General features: G+C 45.6%; 1 pseudogene; it reads right to left on the reverse strand.

The window, feature by feature from the left end:
* Positions 1 to 231: 231 nt before the first annotated feature.
* LOC117512693 lies at positions 232 to 23451 on the reverse strand (annotated as a pseudogene).
* Between the last annotated feature and the right edge of the window lie 2245 nt (positions 23452 to 25696).

The raw sequence follows: 25696 nt of genomic DNA on the forward strand, positions 1-25696 counted from the left end.
ATACTTATTTTCCACCACAATTTTCAAATAAATTCTTTAAAAATCCTACAATGTGATTTTCTGTATTTTTTTTTTCTCATTTTGTCTCTCATAGTTGAAGTGTACCTACCTATGATGAAAATTACAGATCTCTCTCATCTTTCTAAGATGAGAGCAGTTAAGCAGAAATTTCAGGTAGACAAACATCAAAAACACAAAACATGAAAAAACTTCACAGATGAGGCCTAGATGTCAGTACCACAATGGAGACTGAAAGATCTGAACCTCAGTTAAATCCTGCAGCTGGTTGCAGGTGAGCAGACACAGCAGCTGCAGAGGATCAGAAGGGCCAGCCATAGGAGGGAACACAGAGTCTCTGACCAGCTACATAGAGAGAGACTTAAGCAAACATAACACACCAGGAAGTATAATTTCCTACTACTTTGAATGGCAATTCTGAGGCTGTTCTGTTATTCATTCATACACTTAAGAATATTCATGTTCTAAGTTTATAAAAATAAACTTCTTTTGTAAAATTGTTCCTTTACTATTGTGATCAAAAACATATTCATGTTCTGAGTTCATTAAAAAAAAATGTTCCGTAAATAGTTCCTTTACTATCGTGATCAAAATCATTGAATCTCAATTCTGAGGCTGTTCTGTAAATATTCATTCATAGACTTAAGAATATTCATGTTCTGAGTTGATAAAAACTTGTTCTGTAAATAGTTCTCTTACTTTTGTGATCAAAAACATTGAATTGAATCTCAATTTGAGGCTGTTCTGTAAATAGTTTTCAAATAAACAATAAATATAGCAACGTCTGATCAATCCATATCAATTTCAGACTTAAAATAAAGTACTGATTTGAGTCCCAGCCATTTTGAGTTAAACCACGCCCACTTCCAGTTTAGGAGACGCCCACTATGAGTACAGATATGGATACAGATCATTTAGATGGTTGAACAGATACAGATACAGATAGTGGTGTACTCGCTCATCCCTACGACTGACCAGTTTATTTCTATGAACTGCAATGAGAAAGTGTCAGATACTGCATGCAGCCATACGTATTCAATAAAAAATATTATCAGTTACCAAGTTGCTCACCAATGAATATGGCTTTATACACCCGGAAGGAAAACCATACACCCTGACAACTTGATAACGATTTTATCATATACCTATAAATGATAACAGTTGTATGGTTTTCGGAAGGGTGTAAAAAGCCACATTCATTGGTGAACAACTTGATAATGATTTTATCATATACAGTGGTTCCTCGTGTATTGCGGGAGTTCTAAAAATAACCCGCGATAGGCGAAATCCGCGAAGTAGTCAGCATTATTTTTTACAATTATTATAGATGTTTTAAGGCTGTAAAACCCCTCACTACACACTTTATACACTTTTCTCAAACAGGCATTAACATTTTCTCACTTTTCTCTCCCGTGTAAACACTCAAAGTTCAAACCTTAGTAGAAAAAAATAGAAGGTTTTCCTATAAATAATTATGATGGCTTTTAGAATTAACAAATTTAATTTTAACGATCAACCTACGAGGTTGGACACATAAGAAATTATTAATAGTGACTCACCAGTATTTCACAGTTCCTCTGACTGTGCCTCTTCGTCGTGGCGCTGCTCTGCTGTCCGGATTGGCTGATTACTCGGGTGGTATGAAAAATATTACCCGTCCGCGAAAAGGGTGTATTGCTATTTATTCTTTAGTGTTTTATCCAATCATATTGGCGTATCATTTATAGGTATATGATAATAATATAGACTACTTTGTGTGTTCAGCTATATGTGTGTGTGTAAGTGGTCTGTAAGACTATTTATTTTTTAATGATCTGTGTGAAACTGGTGATTCATGCAAACATCCAGTGATGGCAAACAGGGAAATAATATGTCAGCGTTGTTCACTGTATTCTTCTCAAAAGCACCGTGTTCAGTACGAGCAAAGTTTTCCGACTGACTTTATATCACCAGCCAAACTTGGAGCAAACATATGGTTAAAAAAAAAAAGACCGGAGTGGAGGCAGTGACCAATGCGACATGAGCTGTTTTCAGCTCTGTCTTGTCAAATCTACCACGTACGATACGAAAAAAGTTCACCAAGTAACTTTAAATATCATACAAACCAAAAAAGAGGCGAGCTGAAGAAAACTTAGAATAAAGCCAAGCACAGAGAGAGATCCTGTCTGTGTGTGTGAGAGAAGCTGCAGACAGACGTGTCTGTGTAGGGAGGGGCAGGCGCTGTGTGTGACTGGCCAATCACAGAGTGTGAAGACAGTCAGTTAGCCAATGAGAATTTTCCTTCAGCACGAGCACAGATATTGATGAGTTTTATTCGGATAATCAAATCAAATCAAATCAATTTTATTTATATAGCGCCAAATCACAACAAACAGTTGCCCCAAGGTGCTCTACATTGTAAGGCAAAGCCATACAATAATTACAGAAAAACCCCAACGGTCAAAACGACCCCCTGTGAGCAAGCACTTGGCGACATTGGGAAGGAAAAACTCCCTTTTAACAGGAAGAAACCTCCAGCAGAACCAGGCTCAGGGAGGGGCAGTCTTCTGCTGGGACTGGTTGGGGCTGAGGGAGAGAACCAGGAAAAAGACATGCTGTGGAGGGGAGCAGAGATCAATCATTAATGATTAAATGCAGAGTGGTGCATACAGAGCAAAAAGAGAAAGAAACACTCAGTGCATCATGGGAACCCCCCAGCAGTCTAAGTCTATAGCAGCATAACTAAGGGATGGTTCAGGGTCACCTGATCCAGCCCTAACTATAAGCTTTAGCAAAATGGAAAGTTTTAAGCCTAATCTTAAAAGTAGAGAGGGTGTCTGTCTCCCTGATCCGAATTGGGAGCTGGTTCCAGAGGAGAGGAGCCTGAAAGCTGAAGGCTCTGCCTCCCATTCTACTCTTAAAAACCCTAGGAACTACAAGTAAGCCTGCAGTCTGAGAGCGAAGCGTTCTATTGGGGTGATATGATATGGGACCTGATTATTCAAAACCTTATAAGTAAGAAGAAGAATTTTAAATTCTATTCTAGAATTAACAGGAAGCCAATGAAGAGAGGCCAATATGGGTGAGATATGCTTTCTCCTTCTAGTCCCCGTCAGTACTCTAGCTGCAGCATTTTGAATTAACTGAAGGCTTTCAGGGAACTTTTAGGACAACCTGATAATAATGAATTACAATAGTCCAGCCTAGAGGAAATAAATGCATGAATTAGTTTTTCAGCATCACTCTGAGACAAGACCTTTCTAATTTTAGAGATATTGCGTAAATGCAAAAAAGCAGTCTTACATATTTGTTTAATATGCGCTTTGAATGACATATCCTGATCAAAAATGACTCCAAGATTTCTCACAGTATTACTAGAGGTCAGGGTAATGCCATCCAGAGTAAGGATGGGGTTAGACACCATGTTTCTAAGATTTGTGGGGCCAAGTACAATAACTTCAGTTTTATCTGAGTTTAAAAGCAGGAAATTAGAGGTCATCCATGTCCTTATGTCTGTAAGACAATCCTGCAGTTTAGCTAATTGGTGTGTGTCCTCTGGCTTCATGGATAGATAAAGCTGGGTATCATCTGCGTAACAATGAAAATTTAAGCAATGCCGTCTAATAATACTGCCTAAGGGAAGCATGTATAAAGTGAATAAAATTGGTCCTAGCACAGAACCTTGTGGAACTCCATAATTAACCTTAGTCTGTGAAGAAGATTCCCCATTTACATGAACAAATTGTAATCTATTAGATAAATATGATTCAAACCACCGCAGCGCAGTGCATTTAATACCTATGGCATGCTCTAATCTCTGTAATAAAATTTTATGGTCAACAGTATCAAAAGCAGCACTGAGGTCTAACAGAACAAGCACAGAGATGAGTCCACTGTCTGAGGCCATAAGAAGATCATTTGTAACCTTCACTAATGATGTTTCTGTACTATGATGAATTCTAAAACCTGACTGAAACTCTTCAAATAGACCATTCCTCTGCAGATGATCAGTTAGCTGTTTTACAACTACCCTTTCAAGAATTTTTGAGAGAAAAGGAAGGTTGGAGATTGGCCTATAATAGCTAAGATTAGCTGGGTCAAGTGATGGCTTTTTAAGTAATGGTTTAATTACTGCTACCTTAAAAGCCTGTGGTACATAGCCAACTAATAAAGATAGATTGATCATATTTAAGATCGAAGCATTAAATAATGGTAGGGCTTCCTTGAGCAGCCTGGTAGGAATGGGGTCCAATAGACATGTTGATGGTTTGGATGAAGTAACTAATGAAAATAACTCAGACAGAACAATCTGAGAGAAAGAGTCTAACCAAATACCGGCATCACTGAAAGCAGCCAAAGATAACGATACGTCTTTGGGATGGTTATGAGTAATTTTTTCTCTAATAGTTAAAATTTTATTAGCTAAGAAAGTCATGAAGTCATTACTAGTTAAAGTTAAAGGAATACTCGGCTCAATAGAGCTCTGACCTCTTGTCAGCCTGGCTACAGTGCTGAAAAGAAACCTGGGGTTGTTCTTATTTTCTTCAATTAGTGATGAGTAGTAAGATGTCCTAGCTTTACGGAGGGCTTTTTTATAGAGCAACAGACTCTTTTTCCAGGCTAAGTGAAGATCTTCTAAATTAGTGAGACGCCATTTCCTCTCCAACTTACGGGTTATCTGCTTTAAGCTGCGAGTTTGTGAGTTATACCACGGAGTCAGGCACTTCTGATTTAAAGCTCTCTTTTTCAGAGGAGCTACAGCATCCAAAGTTGTCTTCAATGAGGATGTAAAACTATTGACGAGATACTCTATCTCACTTACAGAGTTTAGGTAGCTACTCTGCACTGTGTTGGTATATGGCATTAGGGAACATAAAGAAGGAAACATATCCTTAACCTAGTTACAGCGCTTTCTGAAAGACTTCTAGTGTAATGAAACTTATTCCCTACTGCTGGTAGTCCATCAGAGTAAATGTAAATGTTATTAAGAAATGATCAGACAGAAGGGAGTTTTCAGGGAATACTGTTAAGTCTTCAATTTCCATACCATAAGTCAGAACAAGATCTAAGATATGATTAAAGTGGTGGGTGGACTCATTTACATTTTGAGCAAAGCCAATTGAGTCTAATAATAGATTAAATGCAGTGTTGAGGCTGTCATTCTCAGCATCTGTGTGGATGTTAAAATCGCCCAATATAATTATCTTATCTGAGCTAAGCACTAAGTCAGACAAAAGTTCTGAAAATTCACAGAGAAATTCTATTCTAGAATTAACAGGAAGCCAATGAAGAGAGGCCAATATCGTGGCCAATAATGCTCGTACTCTTCAAAAATACTTTACCGTACTGGATACTCATCTGAAATGAGTATCCGGCTCAACCCTAATCCACACCACAAATTCAGTACTGATCTTGTAACGATTATTTTTGAGAGATGTGAATGTACCAGTTGTCTGCCTCGATGGTTTCCATCTGGGACCGAAGGCGGTATGCTCCCAGACCTGACCTGTAGCTACTGATGCCCTGAATGTAAATTTTATGGATACATTTGGTGGACTCTTTTGTCAGCAACATAAAACAGCAATAATACAGCAGAAGCTAACAACAGATCAGGAGACATGTTTGCAGTGTAGGTACAGTCAACATGATATTTAACCTTAAGATGTAAACTAGCATCAGTCTACTTGTGTAAATAGTATCATGAATTATTTTGTCTGTGTGATGCACAAACATGTTGTACAATTCATTGCCAAGATGGCCAACAGCAGAAATTTTCACATCTTTGTCACCAATCATAAGGTGTCATCACTGAAATCAGTCATTCCACTGCAACATGTTAGGACATGTTAGCTGATTTATTATTTTCAAACAAAGCCACATTGGAAAGGCTTATAGTGGGGCTGGCGGAACTCTGCTCTCCAGACCATATGCGGCCTGCAAGACAGTCTGACCCACTCTCTGAGGCAATTCATGAGTACAAAAAGCAGCTTGGAAATACTAAATATTACCTCTCTGCACATCTCAGTCTCGCCTCTCTGATTTTGTCTCCAAACTTTCCCACTTCTGCTTTTCCTCTGATATGTTCATTCCGAATCCATACGGTCCCTCTCCCCCGATCGCTCAGTTTAGACGGTAAGGTGGGGGCGTGTCAGCTCTAGGGAGAGCCCTGGTAGATCCGAACTTCTTCCATTTACAGATGATGGAGGTCACTGTGCTCAGTGGGACCTTCAAAACAGCAGAAATGTTTCCGTACCCTTCCCCAGACCATCCTGTCTCTGAGGTCTACAGACAATTCCTTTGACTTCATGCTTGGTTTGTGCTCTGACATGCACTGTCAGCTGTGGGACCTTATATGTAGACAGGTGTGTGACTTTCCAAATCATGTCCAATCAACTGAATTTATGCCAGGTGGACTCTAGTTAAGCTGTAGAAACATCTCAAGGATGATCAGTGGAAACAGGATGCACCTGTGATTAATGGCAAAGGCTGTGAATCCCTGTGTACATGTAATTTCTTAGTTTTTACCCAAAGCCATCAAATATGGCCATCGGGTATTGCGAAGGATTTGCATCCGTCCGTCCATCCATTTGTCCATCTGTGTTCATCATAAGTCCAGTCCGTTTACTGCCAGAGTCTTAACATTTACAGGGAACATTCTTGGGACACAAACCTTGGGCAAGTTCAAAGATGTCTAACCTTGACATATTTTAGGAAGTTAAAAAGTCACATTCTGTTTCAGTCTGTTCAGTTTTGTTTTTGAGTGGTGGGCATGACAGCCAATCAGAGTAGAGCTGCACCATGAGGCGAGTGGCTGGTCTCTCCAAAATCGCTTTGTTTTGTGTTTATATACAGGTTTCTCATATATTATCTAAAAGCTAGTGAGAAATAAACACTTCTAAAACTGAAAATGCTGTTTTTGGAACCTTATAACACTTCTGAACTTATTTACAAGACATTTCATGGACGTTAGCATGGTGACATCACAGGCTGGTAGCTAGCTGTGAAACTCCATTTCATTTGTGTGTAAATATTCCTCTTTGTCATATATAATGTAAAAGCTAGCAAGGAATAAACACTTCTAAAACTGAAAACGCTGTTTTTGTAACCTGGTAACACATCTGGAGTGATTTTTAAGACATTTTGTAGATGTTAGCACGCATGCTAACTTCCTATGGAATTAAATTTGTCTCATTAATACCTGAAAATGGATGAGGGTGATTGACAAATATTCCTTGATTTGCACAACTTCTGCTCCTAAAACGTAAATATTGGTTTTGATTGATTGATTGATAGAGGGGCTTTATTACACAAGTACAAATTTTACATAAAACAATTGTTGTGTGGGCCGCCAGAAGAGGAGGTACTGCTCGCCCACCACCAGAGGGCGCCCTGTCTGGAGTGCGGGCTCCAGGCACCAGAGGGCGCAGCCGCCTCACAGGAGCAGCCAGGGTGACAGCTGTCACGCATCACCTGCAACAGCTGTTACCAATCACCTGATCAGCAGGGGTACATCAGCAGGACTACGTCTCCACCTCTTTGCCGAGATATCGCTCTACCTGGAAGGTAACGTTCTCAGCTGACTGTGTGATCTTTCGACAGTAACCTTTTGTGACTTTTGTGCATCGTATAGCAGACTCTTTTTCCAACGAGAGGTGGAGGTAGTTTTCCTGCCGTGTGGATTGCTGGGTGCAAACGCGCCCACATTTAATTGTTTTTTTGTTCCTCGCCAGCAGTACCAGGTCCGACACGCGGAGGCAGTGGCCACCTGGGAGTTCGGGACTTGGCGGCTCCAGTATTCCCGGGGTCTGGTGGCGGAGGAAATCGTGTGGTTCCGGTTCTACTTTGGACAGACGTCTTCTATCTTCGAGCCTGCCCACACGACACCTTTTGTGATTTGGCTTTTTGTCTATTGTTGTAATCTGTTGTGTTTGTTGTGCCCATTCACAACAGTAAAGTGTTGTTATTTGACTTCCTCCATTGTCCGTTCATTTGCGCCCCCTGTTGTGGGTCCGTGTACCTACACTTTCCCAACAGGATATCTCGGCCAACGTCATGGACCCCGAGGGGCGTCAACCGGCCGTTGAACGGCCAATGGAAGAGCAGGGCGCACAGGCGTCTGCAGGAGGAATGATCGGTGAGTTGCAGCGAACCGTACGGGGGTTGTGTGGAGACATGCGCGGACTTTCTTATGCAGTGTTCGCTCGTCTTCGCACAACGTCCCGTCATGTACGCGACTGATGCTAGTAAGATAGCTTATGTGATTAATCTGCTTCGCGGTGAGGCACGCGCTTGGGCTACAGCGCTCTGGGAGCAAAATTCACGGCTCCTTCTGACATATGATGGGTTTGTGAGGGAGTTCAGAACAGTGTTCGATCACCCAAATAGAGGAGAGACCGCTTCAGCCGTGCTGCTGTCAATGAGACAGGGGCGCCGGAGCGCAGCTGCTTATGCAGTCGACTTCTGCATCGCGGCTGCGAGGTCCGGCTGGAATAGCACTGCCCTCCGCGCCGCCTTCGTAAATGGACTATCGTTGGTCCTGAAGGAGCACCTGGTGGCCAAGGACGAACCGCGGGATTTAGACGGGCTTATTGATCTCGTTATACGATTAGACAATCGGTTAGAAGAACGCCGTCGGGAACGAGACGAAGGGTGTGGCCGGGCACACGCCGTCCCTCTCCCTTCCGGTTCCGACCGAGTTCCGCCCTCCCCACGATGGCTCCCTACTCCCTCTAATCACACATAAGACACCACCAGTAACTCTGGTGGTGTCAGGAAATCACCGGGAGGAGATCGAGTTTTTTGTGACTCCTGCCACCTCCCGTGTGATTCTAGGGTTCCCCTGGATGTTAAAACACCATCCCCGGATCGATTGGCCGTCCGGGGTAGTGGTTCAGTGGAGCGAGACCTGCCATCGGGCATGTTTAGGTTCCTCGGTTCCTCCCGGTTCCCAGGCTAAGGAGGAGGTCAGAGTCCCGCCCAATCTAGGGACGGTGCCGGTGGAGTACCATGACCTTGTGGATGTGTTCAGTAAGGATCTGGCGCTCACCCTTCCCCCCCACCGTCCGTACGATTGTGCCATTTATTTGGTTCCAGGCGTTGAGTTCCCGTCCAGCAGGCTGTACAACCTCTCATGACCTGAGCGCGAATCAATGGAGACCTACATCCGGGACTCTTTGGCCGCCGGGTTGATCCGGAATTCCACCTCCCCGATGGGTGCAGGTTTCTTTTTTTGTGGGAAAAAAGACGGCGGACTTCGTCCATGCATTGATTATAGGGGGCTGAACGAAATCACGGTTCGTAATCGATACCCGTTGCCCCATGTTGGATTCAGTGTTCACGCCCCTGCATGGAGCCCAAATATTCACTAAGCTAGATCTTAGAAATGCGTATCACCTGGTTCGGATCCGGAAGGGAGACGAGTGGAAGACGGCATTTAACACCCCCTTAGGTCACTTTGAGTACCTGGTCATGCCGTCGGCCTCACAAACGCCCCCGCGACGTTCCAAGCATTAGTTAATGATGTCTTGCGGGATTTCCTGCACCGATTCGTCTTCGTATATCTAGACGATATACTCATCTTTTCTCCGGATCCTGAGACTCATGTCCGGCATGTACGTCAGGTCCTGCAGCGGTTGTTAGAGAACCGGCTGTTTGTGAAGGGCGAGAAGTGTGAGTTTCACCGCACATCTTTGTCCTTCCTGGGGTTTATCATCTCCCCCAACTCCGTCGCTCCTGATCCGGCCAAGGTTGCGGCGGTGAGAGACTGGCCCCAACCCACTAGCCGTAGGAAGCTGCAACAGTTCCTCGGCTTTGCAAATTTCTACAGGAGGTTCATTAAGGGCTACAGTCAGGTAGCTAGCCCCCCTGACAGCCCTGACCTCACCAAAAGTCCCCTTCACCTGGTCGGATCGTTGCGATGCCGCGTTCAAGGAGTTGAAACGGCGCTTCTCGTCTGCACCCGTTCTGGTGCAGCCCGATCCTAGTCGCCAGTTAGTGGTTGAAGTGGACGCCTCGGACTCAGGGATAGGAGCTGTGCTTTCCCAGAGCGGAGAGGCCGATAAGGTCCTTCACCCGTGTGCCTATTTTTCCCGCAGGTTGACCCCGGCCGAACGGAACTATGACGTCGGCAATCGAGAACTCCTTGCGGTGAAAGAGGCTCTTGAAGAGTGGAGACATCTGTTGGAGTGAACGTCCGTGCCATTCACGGTTTTCACTGACCACCGGAACCTGGAGTATATCAGGACCGCCAAGCGGCTGAACCCCAGGCAAGCCCGCTGGTCACTGTTCTTCGGCCGTTTTGACTTCCGGATCACCTACCGTCCCGGGACCAAAAACCAGAGATCGGATGCCTTGTCCCGGGTACATGAAGATGAAGTCAAAGCGGAGTTGTCGGATCCACCGGAACCCATCATCCCGGAGTCCACTATCGTGGCCACCCTCACCTGGGACGTAGAGAGAACCGTCCAGGAGGCCCTGGCACGAAGCCCGGACCCCGGAACTGGGCCGAAGAACAAACTATACGTCCCACCAGAAGCTAGGGCTGCAGTCCTGGACTTCTGTCACGGCTCCAAGCTCTCCTGTCATCCAGGGTGTGCGAAGAAACCGTGGCAGTTGTCCGGCAGCGCTTCGGTGGGCGTCCCTAGAGGCCGACGTCCGGGATTATATCCAGGCCTGCACCACCTGTGCCAGGGGCAAGGCTGACCATCGCAGGGCATCAGGACTACTCCAGCCGCTGCCTGTGCCTCATCGCCCCTGGTCCCACATCGGCCTGGATTTTGTCACGGGCCTCCCTCCGTCCCAGGGTAACACCACCATCCTCACGATAGTGGACCGATTCTCCAAGGCGGCCCACTTCGTGGCCCTCCCGAAGCTCCCAACAGCCCAGGAGACAGCGGACCTCCTGGTCCACCACGTCGTCCGGCTGCATGGGATTCCAACAGACATCGTCTCCGATCGCGGTCCCCAGTTCTCCTCGCAAGTCTGGAGGAGCTTCTGCCGGGAACTGGGGGCCACGGTGAGTCTCTCGTCCGGGTACCACCCTCAGACCAACGGGCAAGCAGAACGGGTAAACCAGGAGGTGGAACAGGCCTTGCGCTGCGTGACTGCCGCGCACCCGGCGGCCTGGAGTACCCATTTGGCCTGGATCAAGTATGCCCATAACAGCCAGGTGTCTTCAGCCACCGGCCTCTCCCCTTTTGAGGTGTGTCTGGGGTATCAGCCCCCGTTGTTTCTGGTGGTTGAGGGAGAGGTCGGTGTGCCCTCGGTCCAGGCCCACCTACGGAAGTGCCGTCGGGTGTGGCGTGCCGCCCGTTCTGCTTTGCTAAAGGCCCGGACGAGGGCAAAAGCCCATGCAGACCGTCGGCGGACCCCGGCCCCTGCGTATCGGCCAGGGCAGGAGGTGTGGTTATCCACAAAGGACATTCCCCTCAAAGTGGACTCCCCCAAGCTACAGGACCGTTACATCGGCCCCTTCAAGATCCTTAAGGTCATCAGTCCAGCCGCAGTGAGGCTTCAGCTTCCGCCCTCACTGCGGATCCATCCTGTGTTTCATGTGTCCCGAGTTAAACCGCATCACACCTCACCCCTCTGTACTCCGGGTCCGGTGCCGCCTCCTGCCCGGATCATCGATGGCGAGCCGGCTTGGACTGTACGCCGGCTCTTGGATGTCCGTAGGATGGGCCGGGGCTTCCAGTATTTGGTGGACTGGGAGGGGTACGGTCCCGAAGAACGCTCCTGGGTGAAGAGGAGCTTCATCCTGGACCCGGCCCTCCTGGCTGATTTCTACCGCCGCCACCCGGACAAGCCTGGTCGGGCGCCAGGAGGCGCCCGTTGAGGGGGGGGTCCTGTTGTGTGGGCCGCCAGAAGAGGAGGTACTGCTGGCCCACCACCAGAGGGCGCCCTGTCTGGAGTGCGGGCTCCAGGCACCAGAGGGCGCAGCCGCCTCACAGGAGCAGCCAGGGTGACAGCTGTCACGCATCACCTGCAACAGCTGTTACCAATCACCTGATCAGCAGGGGTACATCAGCAGGACGACGTCTCCACCTCTTTGCCGAGATATCGCTCTACCTGGAAGGTAACGTTCTCAGCTGACTGTGTGATCTTTCGACAGTAACCTTTTGTGACTTTTGTGCATCGTATAGCAGACTCTTTTTCCAACGAGAGGTGGAGGTAGTTTTCCTGCCGTGTGGATTGCTGGGTGCAAACGCGCCCACATTTAATTGTTTTTTTGTTCCTCGCCAGCAGTACCAGGTCCGACACGCGGAGGCAGTGGCCACCTGGGAGTTCGGGACTTGGCGGCTCCAGTATTCCCGGGGTCTGGTGGCGGAGGAAATTGTGTGGTTCCGGTTCTACTTTGGACAGACGTCTTCTATCTTCGAGCCTGCCCACACGACACCTTTTGTGATTTGGCTTTTTGTCTATTGTTGTAATCTGTTGTGTTTGTTGTGCCCATTCACAACAGTAAAGTGTTGTTATTTGACTTCCTCCATTGTCTGTTCATTTGCGCCCCCTGTTGTGGGTCCGTGTACCTACACTTTCCCAACAACAATAAATCTTCATAATTAATTAAACAACTGCAAATTATAAAGAACACAATGCTCATAGGGCTGAGGGTATTTTAGCATTGTGTTATATTTTTATTTTTACTAAAAATTTGTAAAAATCCCCCTCCCCCCAAAAAGGTTCGTAACATTGTCATTATGGGGTATTGTGTGTAAAACATCCATTTTGGAATGAGGCTTGAACATGAAAAAAATGTGGAAAAAGTGAAGTGCTGTGAATACTTTCTGGATGCACTGTACAATACCCCAACTCCTCTCTTGGTACTCTGTCATAAGTTTTCTCTCAGTGCACAAACACATACAGTATTGCAGCCCATTCTGAAATGTTCTATTCTTCTCCATCACTACTCTCAGCACAAACACTGTATCTGTTGTGGTCTTTTTTTTTTTTTGGCATGAAATCATGTCGATGCTCATAGATCTTCACCCCTTTTCTCAGCATGGCTTCCACTACTCTTTCCCATAGGTTCATGCTATGGCTGATCAGCTTCATGTGTGTCTAATTACTGCAGTTTTGCACGTCACCCTTATTCTTAAAAATTGGAACCAGGACACTTCTTCTCCACTCCTCGGGCATCCTGTCACTTTGCAAGATTTTATTAAACAAACTGGTTAGAAACTCCACTGCCATCTCTCGTGAACATTCCCATGCATCCAGTGGTATGTCATCTGGACCACCTGTCTTTCTACTCTCCTTTGTCTTTATCACCATCCACATTTCATCCTTCCTAATCTGTTGCACATTCCAATTTATTCTTTCCACCTCACCCTGCCTTCTGTCTCTCATTTTCTTCATTCATCTGCTCCTCAAAATACTCCATCTGTCTTTTCAACATACTGCCCTCACTTGTCAACACATTATCATCTGCATCCTTTATTGACCTAACCTGTTGCACATCCTTTCCAGCTCTGTCCCTCTATCTGGATAGTTAGTACAACTTCTTTTTCCTTTCCTAGTGGTCAACTTCATGTACAACTCATTATATGCATTTCCTTAGCCTTTGCCTCATCTCATTTCAAATTCCACCACATCTCTTTGTTTTCCAGTTAGTTTTCATCAGCTCACCAACTTTCTTTTTTTGTTTTCCCACTTTCTCTTTTTACTTTTCTATCTTCATTCCACCACCAAGTCTTCTTGTCTTCCTTCCTCTGTCCAGATGTCACACCTACTATTTTCCTAGCTGTCTCCATCACCACACCTGAAGTAGTTGTCCCGCTGTCCAGAATCACTTCACTTCCATACAGTGCCCGTTTTACCTCCTCCCTGAATTTCACATAACAGTCTTCCTCCCTCAGTTTCTGAAACCTGAGCCTTGGTTTGACTCTCACTCTCTTCCTCTTCCCACTGACAAAGTCATCCTATAACCAATGATGGAGTGTTGTCTAGTTATGCTCTTCCCTGCCGGCACCTTACAGTCTCCAATTAATTTTTGGTTGCATCTTCTACACGGGATGCAGTCTACCTGTTTGCGCACCTGTAGTGGTTTGGCAAAGGACCCCAATGCAGTGAAACATACTGATGGAAGGTAAAAGCAGGTTTATTCTCCACACAAAAAAGCATACTTCAGTACCTGGTAACATAGTCTTTCTCAGGGAGGCAACAGAGTATTATCCAAAAAGAGGTGAAAGGTCAATAAAAGAGAGTTCTTGTACAAGACATCAACACAAAATGACCACATGATGGCAATAAATATCTGTAACAGGAGGTCAAAGACACTGGAAAGAAGCCCTGGAATAGTAATGTCAGAGAACAGGGTGAATCTATACAATCTGCAGACGAGGGAACGGTCTAACACTAATTGGACTGTCTGATTGCTCAGTTGGCAACAAATCAGTCAAATGTAGATGTGCAGAAACATGTGAGACTAGAAGAGCAGAAACAGAAAGTTCAGCTCCACAAAATGAACATGACAGAACAGTGTTGGAGGCCGCCAAGGCTGAGGCTGGTCTCGATGCTGATGTTTTGAAGTCTTGGCTTTGCTATGTAATAACTCAGTCTTGACCTTGTCCTCGGCATCGTCTGGTCTCGAAGAATAAGCCGAAACAGGTTTAAGGCCATGCATTTTTACCAATTTTCTTGCATGGTTTACTTCTCATCAGTTGATGGGAGTGACATGATGATTTTTCAACCTGATCTAAGGATCAGTGCCTGGAGCAGCAGGTGATCATGTGTCCACAGGTGTTTAACCCTCTGGGGCCGACGCCGTCGTATACAACGGCTAAGACCAAGCATTACTAAATTATAAATAACTTTTGAATGATATGAGATAGAAACTTACTATTGTTTTGCTGAAAAGTTAACTCCACGGACTTTCGAGCCAGCCATCAGCCATCTTTGTACTCGTCATAGAAGCTGTGTGATGATGTGCACAATCTGAGTGTCCAATCGGAATTGGTGCACCATCACCTGGTTTTCCAAAATCCAATCATAGGGCAGATTTACCTCACGTGAAAAGCCAAAGATCATTTTCAGGAGTGATATGTTACTAGTTGGCATGTTCAAATAGCCCCCTGGGTTTTCCAATGAGTACATACTATTAGTACATAATCAGTGTGCCCTGCACCATTACGCACAGCGAAAGTGAAAGCAGGAGCACACGGAGAGCCTCTGATGACAATCTCACGTGCTCAAATAAAGAATGTGTAACTATCAGGATTGCTCCAATAGTTTGCATGTGAATGTTACTGGATAACCCTGTTGCTTTCTCTGTGTAAAGCACTGTTTACCATATCAAAATAACAAAACGCATAGACCATTTTGCATATATTGTTCAAAATGTGCATTTGTGTTTATTGTTTGAACCTTTTTGTTGTACAGTCATTCACACAAGACCTCAAATTACCTTTATAAAGTGTCAAAACAGTTGTTTATTATAGTTTGCGGTGTTTTTTTTTTCGCTTTATTTTTTCCTTGCCTATTTTTGATTGTAAACCTTTATTACACTTATAAAACACAACAAAAACATTTATATTCTGAAAGTACAGGTTGTCCTGAAAAAAGAGACATAAAACTTGTTTGTGGGATGCAGGGAGAACTGTTAACAGCAATAATAAAACATTTATGCCAGGTGAGTGAACTATCCAAAAAATGCCCTCGGACCCCAGAGGGTTAATTCATGTACCGTTGCGGTTAGCTGCTGAGTGTGCCTACCGTTCATCACCGATCCAGGATGCTCTGGTAAGCGTTCACGCCATTACGAACAAATTGTTTATTTTTACTGATCTCTTCACTGAGGAGACCTTAGATGTTATGTTCCTGACTGAAACATTACAGTGAAATATGGATTATGTTCACTTGAAGAAGATTTGTCTGGCTGACTGCTCCTTCTTTGGAACCCTGGGTCAGTTGGGTCATGGCGGAGGTCTTGCTTCTGTGTTTCAGCACAGATTTACATGCAGGCACATGAAGTCGGACTCTTTTTCTTCATTTGAGTTCAAGACGATGAAGGTTCATTTTTTTGGAAACTTTTTATTTTAAAATCTTTTAATTGAATTTAATGACTTTTTGCCATCGATCATTAAATTGGAGAAGGTTTTAATATTCAGGGATTTGAACCTTCACCTTAATGATGCATCCTTTATTATGTGTAATGTACTCATCACGGTCACAGTCTTTTAACTTTAGGCAGCATGTGTTAAGGTTTGGCAGGATTGAACCCAAACAGGCAGACACTGATCAGACTGGTGTAGGGGAAAAAAAGCTTATGATTTTTTTTTACCATATGCTGATGTGTCCAAAAGTAATGAGCAGTGTAAACAGACAGAGGCACACGATGAGAGTCAGCAGCAACACCAGGGCAAGCAGACATGAACAACGCAGGAAAACTAAACTGACAGGAATGTGATGAACCAGAAAAACCCAGCAACTGAGGACCACACTGTGACAAACTTAAGTAGTGACACAAAGACGAGTACACGAGTGACAGGTGGTGTGATTGGGAATGTGAAACAGCTGTGAGGGGGAACGAGTGACAGAGACACACCTACAAGCATACACACAGCAGCTGACAGACAGAGTGAAGCAAACCACAAAAAGCACTGGGGGTGAGCTGAACCTAAAATACACCATTAAAAAATAATCAAACTAAAGTGGAACCACAAAGTAACTAAGTACTAAGGAAGAATGGCAGACAACTACAGTGGAACCACAAAGTAACTAAGTACTAAGGAAGAAAGGCAGACAACTACAGTGGAACTCACTAATGACTAACACATAAGGCACACACAGGAGACAGACCACAATGACAACTAGCATAACGACATAAGACACAGATGGGACAGGCCAAAACATCATGTTCCCGTCCCACACATGTTAAGGGTCATACTATGGATCTATCCTTGACTTTAAATATAAATAATTTATGTCTGGATAAATATAAATTTTGATATGTTCTGAACTGAAGTACTGAAGTGAACTTCAAATGGCCAATGGCCATTTGAAATGGGCCTGGACATGTGCTGGCTTGAGCAGGGTGACCTTGCATGCCCTGCAGGCTTTTAAACTGCGTCAGTGTAGTGTGTTACTAATGTAATCTTTGTGACTGTGGTTCCAGCTCTCTTCAGGTCATTGACCAGGTCCTCATGTGTAGTTCAGCCCACTGGGACAGGATGACCTTGATTCCAATGTCAGAGGCATTAACCTCCAGGTCAGGGTCTGGCTGGATAAGTATGGGTGCTATGGAGAAATGGTGTTTAAGTGCTTTGGATGTATGGTCAACATTAGCGGATTAGAGAAAGGGTGTATTGGGAGAGGTGAGTTTGGTGAGTGGAGCTGTGACCTGACTGAAATTACACATAAACCGATGGTAGAAGTTGACAAGACCTAGAAATTGCTGGAGGTGTTTGATGTTGGTGGGTGTAGGCCAGTTGGTGACAGCAATAACTTTGGATGGGTCGGGTTTTATCTGGTTCCTTTCAAAAATGAAGCAGAAGAAGGAAATAGAGTCTTTATGAAAGTCACATTTCTTGGCTTTGACACACAGGCGGTTTTCTAGGAGGCATTGGAGAACAAGACAGATATAACGGACGTGTCTGGAGAGGCTACTGGAGAAAACCGGAATCTCATCTAAGTGCACAAAGACAAAATGGTTAACGAAATTGCAGAGGACATTGTTAACGAGTGCCTGAAATGTGATGGCAATGTTTGTGAGACCGAAAGGCATGACCAAATTCTCAAAGTGACCCAACGGGATGTTAAACGTAGTCTTCCACTCATCTCCCTCCTTGATCCTGACCAGACAGTATATATTGTGTAGGTCTAATTTGATGAAAAGTGTGGTCCTGTTCAGTCAGTTGAATGTTGAATTAAGTAGCAGGAGTGGGTATTGGTTACGGACTGTGATGGTCTTCAACCCCTGAAAATCAATGCATGAGTGAAAGGTCCTCTCCTTCTTGCCTACAAAGAAGAAGCCTGCCCCTAGGGGAGATGACAAGTGGTGAATAAGCCCTGCAGCCATAGATTATTTTATATACTGCTCCACTGATTCCGTCTCTGTGTGGGACAGATTGTACAGCCGACTGGAGCTGAGGGACGCGCCCGGACGTAAAACAATGGAGCAGTGATATCGCCTATGATTTGGGAGTGAGAGTGTGCGATCCTTACTAAAGACTTCACCTAAATTATGATAGCATTCCAGGAAGGTGGTGAGATTAGGTGGTGGATAGTCAGACTCTCTGGCACCCTGACCGGGGGCACGGATGGCTGTAAACACCTGTGATGGCAGGCTTTGCTCCACTGGGTGATTGTAGTGGACCGCCAATCAATAACTGGATTGAAGAGGGTGAGCCAGGAGTGCCTTAACACCAACAGAGAGGAAGAAGAGTAAACAAAAAAACAAATAGTTTCCAGGTGATTCCCTGACACCAATAATGTGATGGTTTCAGTGATGGGTACATGATAATGGGGAGTTTGATCCCATCGAGGGCGTTCACTGTGATGGGGTACAGCGTTTCACTACCGGGTTGTGTGCCTGGGTGACAACAACACCTTTGTCAAGGAAGTTACCTTCCGCAGTGGAATCAATGAGAGCCTGTACTGAAATGGAATGGTGCTGGAAGTGAACAGTGGCAGGGATTTGAGTGCATGATGATCTATCACCCATGATTTGAGTATGGCTCACCAATGGCCTGGGATCTATTAGTGAGCATTGGCTTTTGGCTGAACCGGACAATCACAGAGGATGTGGCCCCAGGGCACTACAATAAATGCACTCCCTGGCTGCTATTCTATGCTGCCTTTCCTCAGGTGTTAATCGAGCCCTGCCCAGCTGCATGGGTTTGTCTGCAGTGGGCGTGGTGGTTGCCGGGAATGTATTGCCGGTGGAGCTTGAGGAACAAGGAACAGGACCGAGTCGTGGAGGGGTCTGAGGGAAAGACGTGCGTTCAGCCTTCCGGCCCTTCTCCTGCCATCTTACCCTCAACCGGTTGTCTAGTTTGATGACTAGAATGATAAGTTGGTCAAGTGAATTGGGTTCATTCTGGACCGCCAGCTCATCTTTACAATTTTTGGCAAGACCATTAAAAAACATGCTTCACAGTGCTGCTATTTTTCAGTCGGCTTCCATTGCCAAAACCCAGAACTCAATGGAATAGTCTGCAATGCTGCGGTTCTCCTGGTGGAGAGACAACAGCCATTTGAAGGTTGCCTACCCATGCTTTGGATGATCGAAGACCATCCGAAATTGCTGAATAAAGGTGGAATATGAATTCAGGACTGGTGAGTGCTGGCCCCAAAGGGCTGTTACCCAAGCTAAGGCTTCCCTGGAGCAAAGTGATCAGATATGCTATTTTGCTTTGGTGTGTGGAATAAACTGATGGACATTGTGAAAAGATGAGAGAACACTGTAAAAGAAATGCTGCATATGTGTCTACAGAGCCGGAGAACGGTTCTGGATTACATATGATTGGTTCATAGGTTGCTGGAGGTTGTGAAAGAACTGGCGGTGTGGGTGATGACGGAGATGGTGGGGGGACAGAGGTGATCTGAGTAAGCTCGGTTGTGAGTGCTGAGAGATGAGTGCATCGTTGTTATACCTGTACGGACAGAGCGTGTTGCTGGTCAGTGAGGGTCTGAATTTGCTGCTGCTGGTGTCCTAGTAGCGTCCCCTGTGAGCTGATGGTTTTGTGAATCCAGGTCTGCTCCCACTGAGTCATGACATGGCCAGAAACTCCTGTTAATGTTGAGCCAAATGAATAAGATGGGACCCAAATGCAGGGAGCTGTGGTTAAAAAAAAGGTAACAGTTTATTGAACAAAGCAGGCATGAATTATGCTGGTAATCTTGTCTGAGACACTGGAGCACGGAGACACAGGCTGGACCAGAATGTGTGGTATGGGAAGGAAACAGATCTACAAGGTCACAACGGAGCTGACCGGAGACAGGAACACTAGAAACAAGGAGCAGAGGATGAGTCAAAAACAAATAATGCAGAGTCAAGCGTATGCATGGAATTAACTATCACAGAGGATAGTGATGCTAGGTTACCACTGGGTGAAAACTGAGTTTCTGGCGAATATGGAGTGGAAGAACCAGAGCTTATATACAGGTGCAAATGATTGCTGACAGGTGCAGTAATCAGCTCTGTTGCGCAGCAGCTGGGGAAAAGAGAGGGAGGGAGAGCAGAGAAAATAGCAGAGCAACAACAAGGCAGCACAACAAAAGAAACAATGAAACAAAAGCCACAAGGATAGTGAGGAAGAGTGGCAGAAAAGAGCAGAAGAGGGAAAAAGGGTCTTTGTTATTTTAAAGGGTTATTTTATTTTAAGGGTTATTTTAAAGAGGCTACGCAAATGGTCATAAGCTCCGCCTTCTTGGTGTCAGGTTTCTCCATAAAGAAAGTTATTTAAAAAAAAACACATCAGAGACAGTGAATGGCATATACCTTCTTTCTTCTTTGGTTAACAACATGCTGACTGACTCATCGTCTAAACCAGTGGTGTTCAAACTATTCCAGAAAGGGCTGAGAGGGTGCAGGTTTTCTTTGCAGAGATTTCCCGCCTTAATGGTTTCAAGCTCTTGCTCTGGTCTATGGCAGTATTGATGGACTCAGCAACTGCTTTCAGCACCTGGTTATGGCGCCAGCGATACCGACCGTCCCCCAGTGCATTACGGCAGCTGCTGAGGATGTGCTCCAGAGTTCCTCTTCCCTGACACAAGGGGCATGCTGAGGTATCGGCCTTGCCCCAAGTGAAAAGGTTTGATGGGCTTGGCAGGACATCATAGACTGACTGGATTAGGAATTTGATGCGGTAGGGTTCTGCCTTCCACAACTCCAGCCACAAGATCTTCCTCTCCATGGCTTCCTCCCATCTGGTCCATGTGCCCTGTTGTCTCAATCCCACCATCTGGCTTGCACGCTGCTCCTCAAGCCTAGCTCTCACTTCGCGTTGAACCAAGTCCTGCCTTTCCTTTCCCTCGGGTTTGTTGTAGTGGATTGTTGAAATGGTTCCCGGCCCTGCCCGGCCAATTACCGCAGATCCCATGAGCTCTTTGTGATGCAGCCGTGCTTCTGCCTGGTCCACAGCCTCCTGTGCCTTCCAATTTCTGCCAGTCCTCACCTCAATGCCTGTTTGGGATACTTTCAGATCCTTGGATTCCCTGTATTGGAGCACCTCCCTTGCTCTGGTAACCCTGAACTCCTCAGTAAGGCTGTTGATAGGGAGCGTCAGCTTGGTCTTGTTACCGTAGAGGGCGATGCTGCTCAGGCTTCAAGGTAAGCCCAACCAACATCACAGGTGGCTGCTGATCCTCCTCTCAAACCCTTCCACAGTAGAGATGGAAAACTCGTATACGAGCAGTGGCCACAGTATTCTAGGCAGGATGCCATGCTGGTATAACCACACCTTGAATGTGCCCGAAAGACGTGACTTGTCAACTGTTGTGAGCCAACTCTCCAGTTGTTCATTGGTTGCCCTGATGGAGGCGGCATCCTTTAGGGAGCAGTCGAAGGTTTTTCCAAGGCTCTTCACGGGTTTCTTTGTGACTGATGGTATATGGGTACCTCCTAGAGAGAAGTGGAACTGGTCAATCACCTTCCCTCTCTTCAGGACCAGCGACCTGGATTTTTCTGGCTTAAAGCGCATCCAAGCCCAGGTGGTTAGTCTCTCCAAACCTTGGAGGATCCATCTGCATCCAGGGACTGACGCTGTTGTTACTGTCAGGTCATCCATGAATGAGGCTGACGGATTCCGGACTTGGTTTGGGGGCCTCTGCATTCCGGCTTGGCAGACTTGGCTAGCATGTTCATGGCCAGGGCAAAGAGTATCACCGAAATAGTACATCCCGTGATGATCCCTTTCTCCAGCCGATGATACTCTGATGTAACTGTGCCAGAAGTGAACCTCAGGTTAAAGCTGTTATAATAATCCATGATGAGGACTTTGATGTTACTCGGGACATGGTGCCTCTCCAATGCCACCTCCACTAGCTTGTGAGGTATGGAGCCATACGCATTGGCTAGGTCCAGCCATAGTACCGCCAGGTCTCCTTTCCCTTCTTGGGCCTCTCTGATCAGTTGTGTTACCACTCCACTGTGTTCAAGGCACCCTGGAACCCCTGGGATCCCCCCCTTTTGCACCGAGGTGTCGATGTACTGATTCTTCAGGAGGTAGACTGACAGCCAATGGGAGAGGATACTGAAGAATATCTTCCCCTCGACATTAAGCAGTGAGATGGTTCTAAACTGCTCAATGGTGGTTGAACTCTCCTCCTTTGGAACCCAAACCCCTTCTGTGGATCTCCACTGTTGGGCCACCTTACCTCTCCTCCAGATCACCCTCAGGATACTCCACAGGTGCTGCAGGAGCTTGAGGCACCTTTTGTACACCAGGTAAGGTACTCCATTGGGTCCAGGTGCTGAGCTGGATCTGGCAGCCTTGACAACAGTTTGGATTTCTTTCCAACTGGGTGTTTTGGTGTTAAGGGCAGTGGTCGGAGCAGGCGGATTAATCAGGCCTCTGCATTCACCCAGGTCCTCCTCTCAGGCTGCATCGCTGTAGGTATTATGGAGATATGAGTCTACCTCCTCCTTTGAGCATGTGAGGTGGCCGCTATGTTTTTGACCTAGCAGCTGTTTGGCACACCCAAAAGGGTTTGCCAGAAAGGCAGCACGTCTCTTGGCTCTCTCTCTGGCCCACCTCCTGTGCCATTCTGCTAGCCGGAGGGTTAGCAGCTTCTTCCTAAGGATACCTCGAAGTTCTGACAATCCTGACTTCTCGTCCTCGCTTGCTCCCTTAAACTGCCTCTTCAAGAGTCGTAGTTCCTGGCGTAGCTGTGAGATCTTTTCTGCCCTGCGGTTCTTGGAGTACTGGTTTGTAGTAACCCTCTTTTCTGCTAGCCCAAACCTTTCCATGGCGATACTGGTGATCATGGTTGCCATTGTTTGAAGTTTCCTGTCTGCCCCTCCCCTCATGGTAGCTTCCAGGATACCATCAATGTCGTCATCAAATTTTCGCCACTCACTCCCTTTGCTGGCTGCAGGCCACTTACCCCACTGTTGATGTTGTGGAATGCGTGGAGCTTGGACTTCATGAGCTTGGAGGTTCTGGGCTCTGTGGGGTGACTCCTGGCCCAGCTCCTCCTGCATCTCACCAAGGTCCTCTGGAGCACAGGGGTTCTGGGCGCTGTGGGGTAATCCCTGGCCTGGTTCCTCCTGCGTCTCTCTAAGGCTGTTCCTTGAGTGCTGCTCTAGCTGTGCATTCTCCAAACATCCCATCTTGGTCTGGTGGATCTTCAGACCCTGTGGGTTTTTGCAGCTTTTGCCACATACACATATGGCATTCGTTGTCACTTGTCCGTTTGCATGGGTCGTTGCCTGGTTGTCCGTCCGTTTGGGGTGCTCACTCTCCCCCCCTCTCGGGCTCCCCTGGGGGTATGCTTCTTTAGGACTTTTCGTATCTGAGTTTGGGTTCTTCCTCTCAGAAGATGCAGGTCGGGTTGCTGGCCCTTCCTGCCCCGGTTGCCGTCTTTCCGTGCTGTCTGCTGTCTCTCCAAGCTGTCACCACTCTGTTCATGGTCGTCAACCAGTCTATTCCTGGCTTTCACTGGCCTCGCCAGAATGACATGGTGGTTACATACATCTCATAATGCAAATTCTTGGACACATCATCAGTGATAGTACCTGGGGTCATGGGGGGTTTCGGGTCTTTCAACTTCAGACCCCCTCACCGAGGCGACCCGACCGGGAGTGATCAATTCCCGGCCTGTGTCCAAGAACCCATCGCCCACTGCTTGTCCCTCCTGATCCACAGCCACCGAGAGGCTCTCTCTGCAGCTTCGGATGCTGCAGTGATGGCCTTTCTCTTGCGTGCTCCGGTGATGCCCAGGAGGCTGTAGGCCTTGCAGAGTGACTTTCCTGCAAAGCCCATTCCTCCAACTTCGACGGGAAAGCACCTCGCATGCCACCCCCATCTGTGACACTCCACCAACTCAGCGTACTTCTCCCTATAAAGCATCACAAATCACCTGAATGAAAAGGAGCAGAGAGAAGAACAAGTCTTATGTTTTCTGCCTCTTTTTACAATACAATCTTTCAATATCCAGCGTCATTATTCGACATTATTTAACAGATTGCATTTCTTTGACTTGTCACATAGTAAGTCCCTTCGGCTGCTCCCTTGTTTGCACTCGGGGTCGCCACAGCAAATCCAAGGTGGATCTGCATGTTGATTTGGCACAGGTTTTACGCCGGATGCCCTTCCTGACGCAACTCCACATTACATGGAGAAATGTGGCAGGGGTGGGATTTGAACCCAGAACCTTCCGAACTAAAACCAAGCGCATTAACCCCTTGGCCACCATACCACTGACTTATTTCATAATTATGACCATTATTTAGTAGATTACATCTCTGACAGGTTACATTTTAAACTTAAAACATTTTAAACATTATTAACAGATTACATTTTTTGGCTTTCTCACAGCCCACTGATTTATTCCATAGTTTCATACTTACTTAATACATCTAGTTTAATACGTTTTTTAAATAACTTAAGCAACCTTAATTCTTTGATTTCTTTGTTGAGATTGTTCCATAATTTTACACCATTTAGTGCAATACTCTGTTCCTTTTCTTTGGTTCTGTATCTTGGTTTTTTAAAGACTTCTATTCCTTTCAGTTTATAACTACTTACTCTTTTTTCAAACATATTTTGAATGTTTGTTGGTAAAGTATTTTTATTAGCTTGGTCCATTGTTTGTAATATTTTCAAATCGACTAAATCATGAAATTTAAGTACCCTATACTTAATGAACAATGGATTAGATGGATCTCTAAAACCACTGTTGCTAATCACTTTTAAAGTTCTTTTCTGTACTTTTGTGATACTCCATAAATAATGTTACACAATTCTGATTTGGTATTATTTATCTGAACAAACTGTTTTCTATTTTCTAAGTAACTTTTTACCCACTGATGTGCAATACCTCTTATTCCATATTGTTGTAACTTGTAAAGCAATCTTGAGTGGTCGATAACATCAAAAGCCTTTTTCAGGTCGATAAAAATACAAAATAATCCTTATTTTCTATTGTTGTTGATATTTTCTCTATTAATTCCATAATTGCCATAGCTGTCGAATGTTTTGTTCTGAATCCATACTGAGCATTATTTAAAATCTGATGTTTCTCAATGAATTTATCCAACCTTGTCACAAAAACTTTTTCCATAATTTTAGAAAACTGTGGAAGCAATGATACTGGCCTGTAATTAGAAAAATTATGTTTGTCTCCATTTTTATATAATGGGACTACCTTGGCAATTTTCATTTCATAACAGTTTCTATTATACTTTTTACACTCACCATGGCTAAATCTTCATGGTCAGTTGATCTTTTGCTTACACAGTTTTTTACAATATTTCTTATTTCATCTTTTTCCACACTGTCCAGGAAAATACTATTGACCGTATTTACAAGTGTATGTAATTTATCTTCTAAAGTTGCTGTTGTGTGGGCCGCTGAAGAGGAGGTACTGCTGGCCCACCACCACCAGATGGCGCCCTGCTTGGAGTGCGGGCTTCAAGCACGAGAGGGCGTCGGAGCCGCTGGGAGTGACAGCTGTCACTTATCAGCACCAGCTGTCACCCGTTCAACTCATCACCATAAAAGGCGGACTGCAACTTCACCTCCTCCCCGAGAAATCA

This window comes from Thalassophryne amazonica, chromosome 1 (genome assembly GCF_902500255.1).
Source record: "Thalassophryne amazonica chromosome 1, fThaAma1.1, whole genome shotgun sequence".
In the NCBI taxonomy this organism is placed as follows: Eukaryota; Metazoa; Chordata; class Actinopteri; order Batrachoidiformes; family Batrachoididae; genus Thalassophryne; species Thalassophryne amazonica.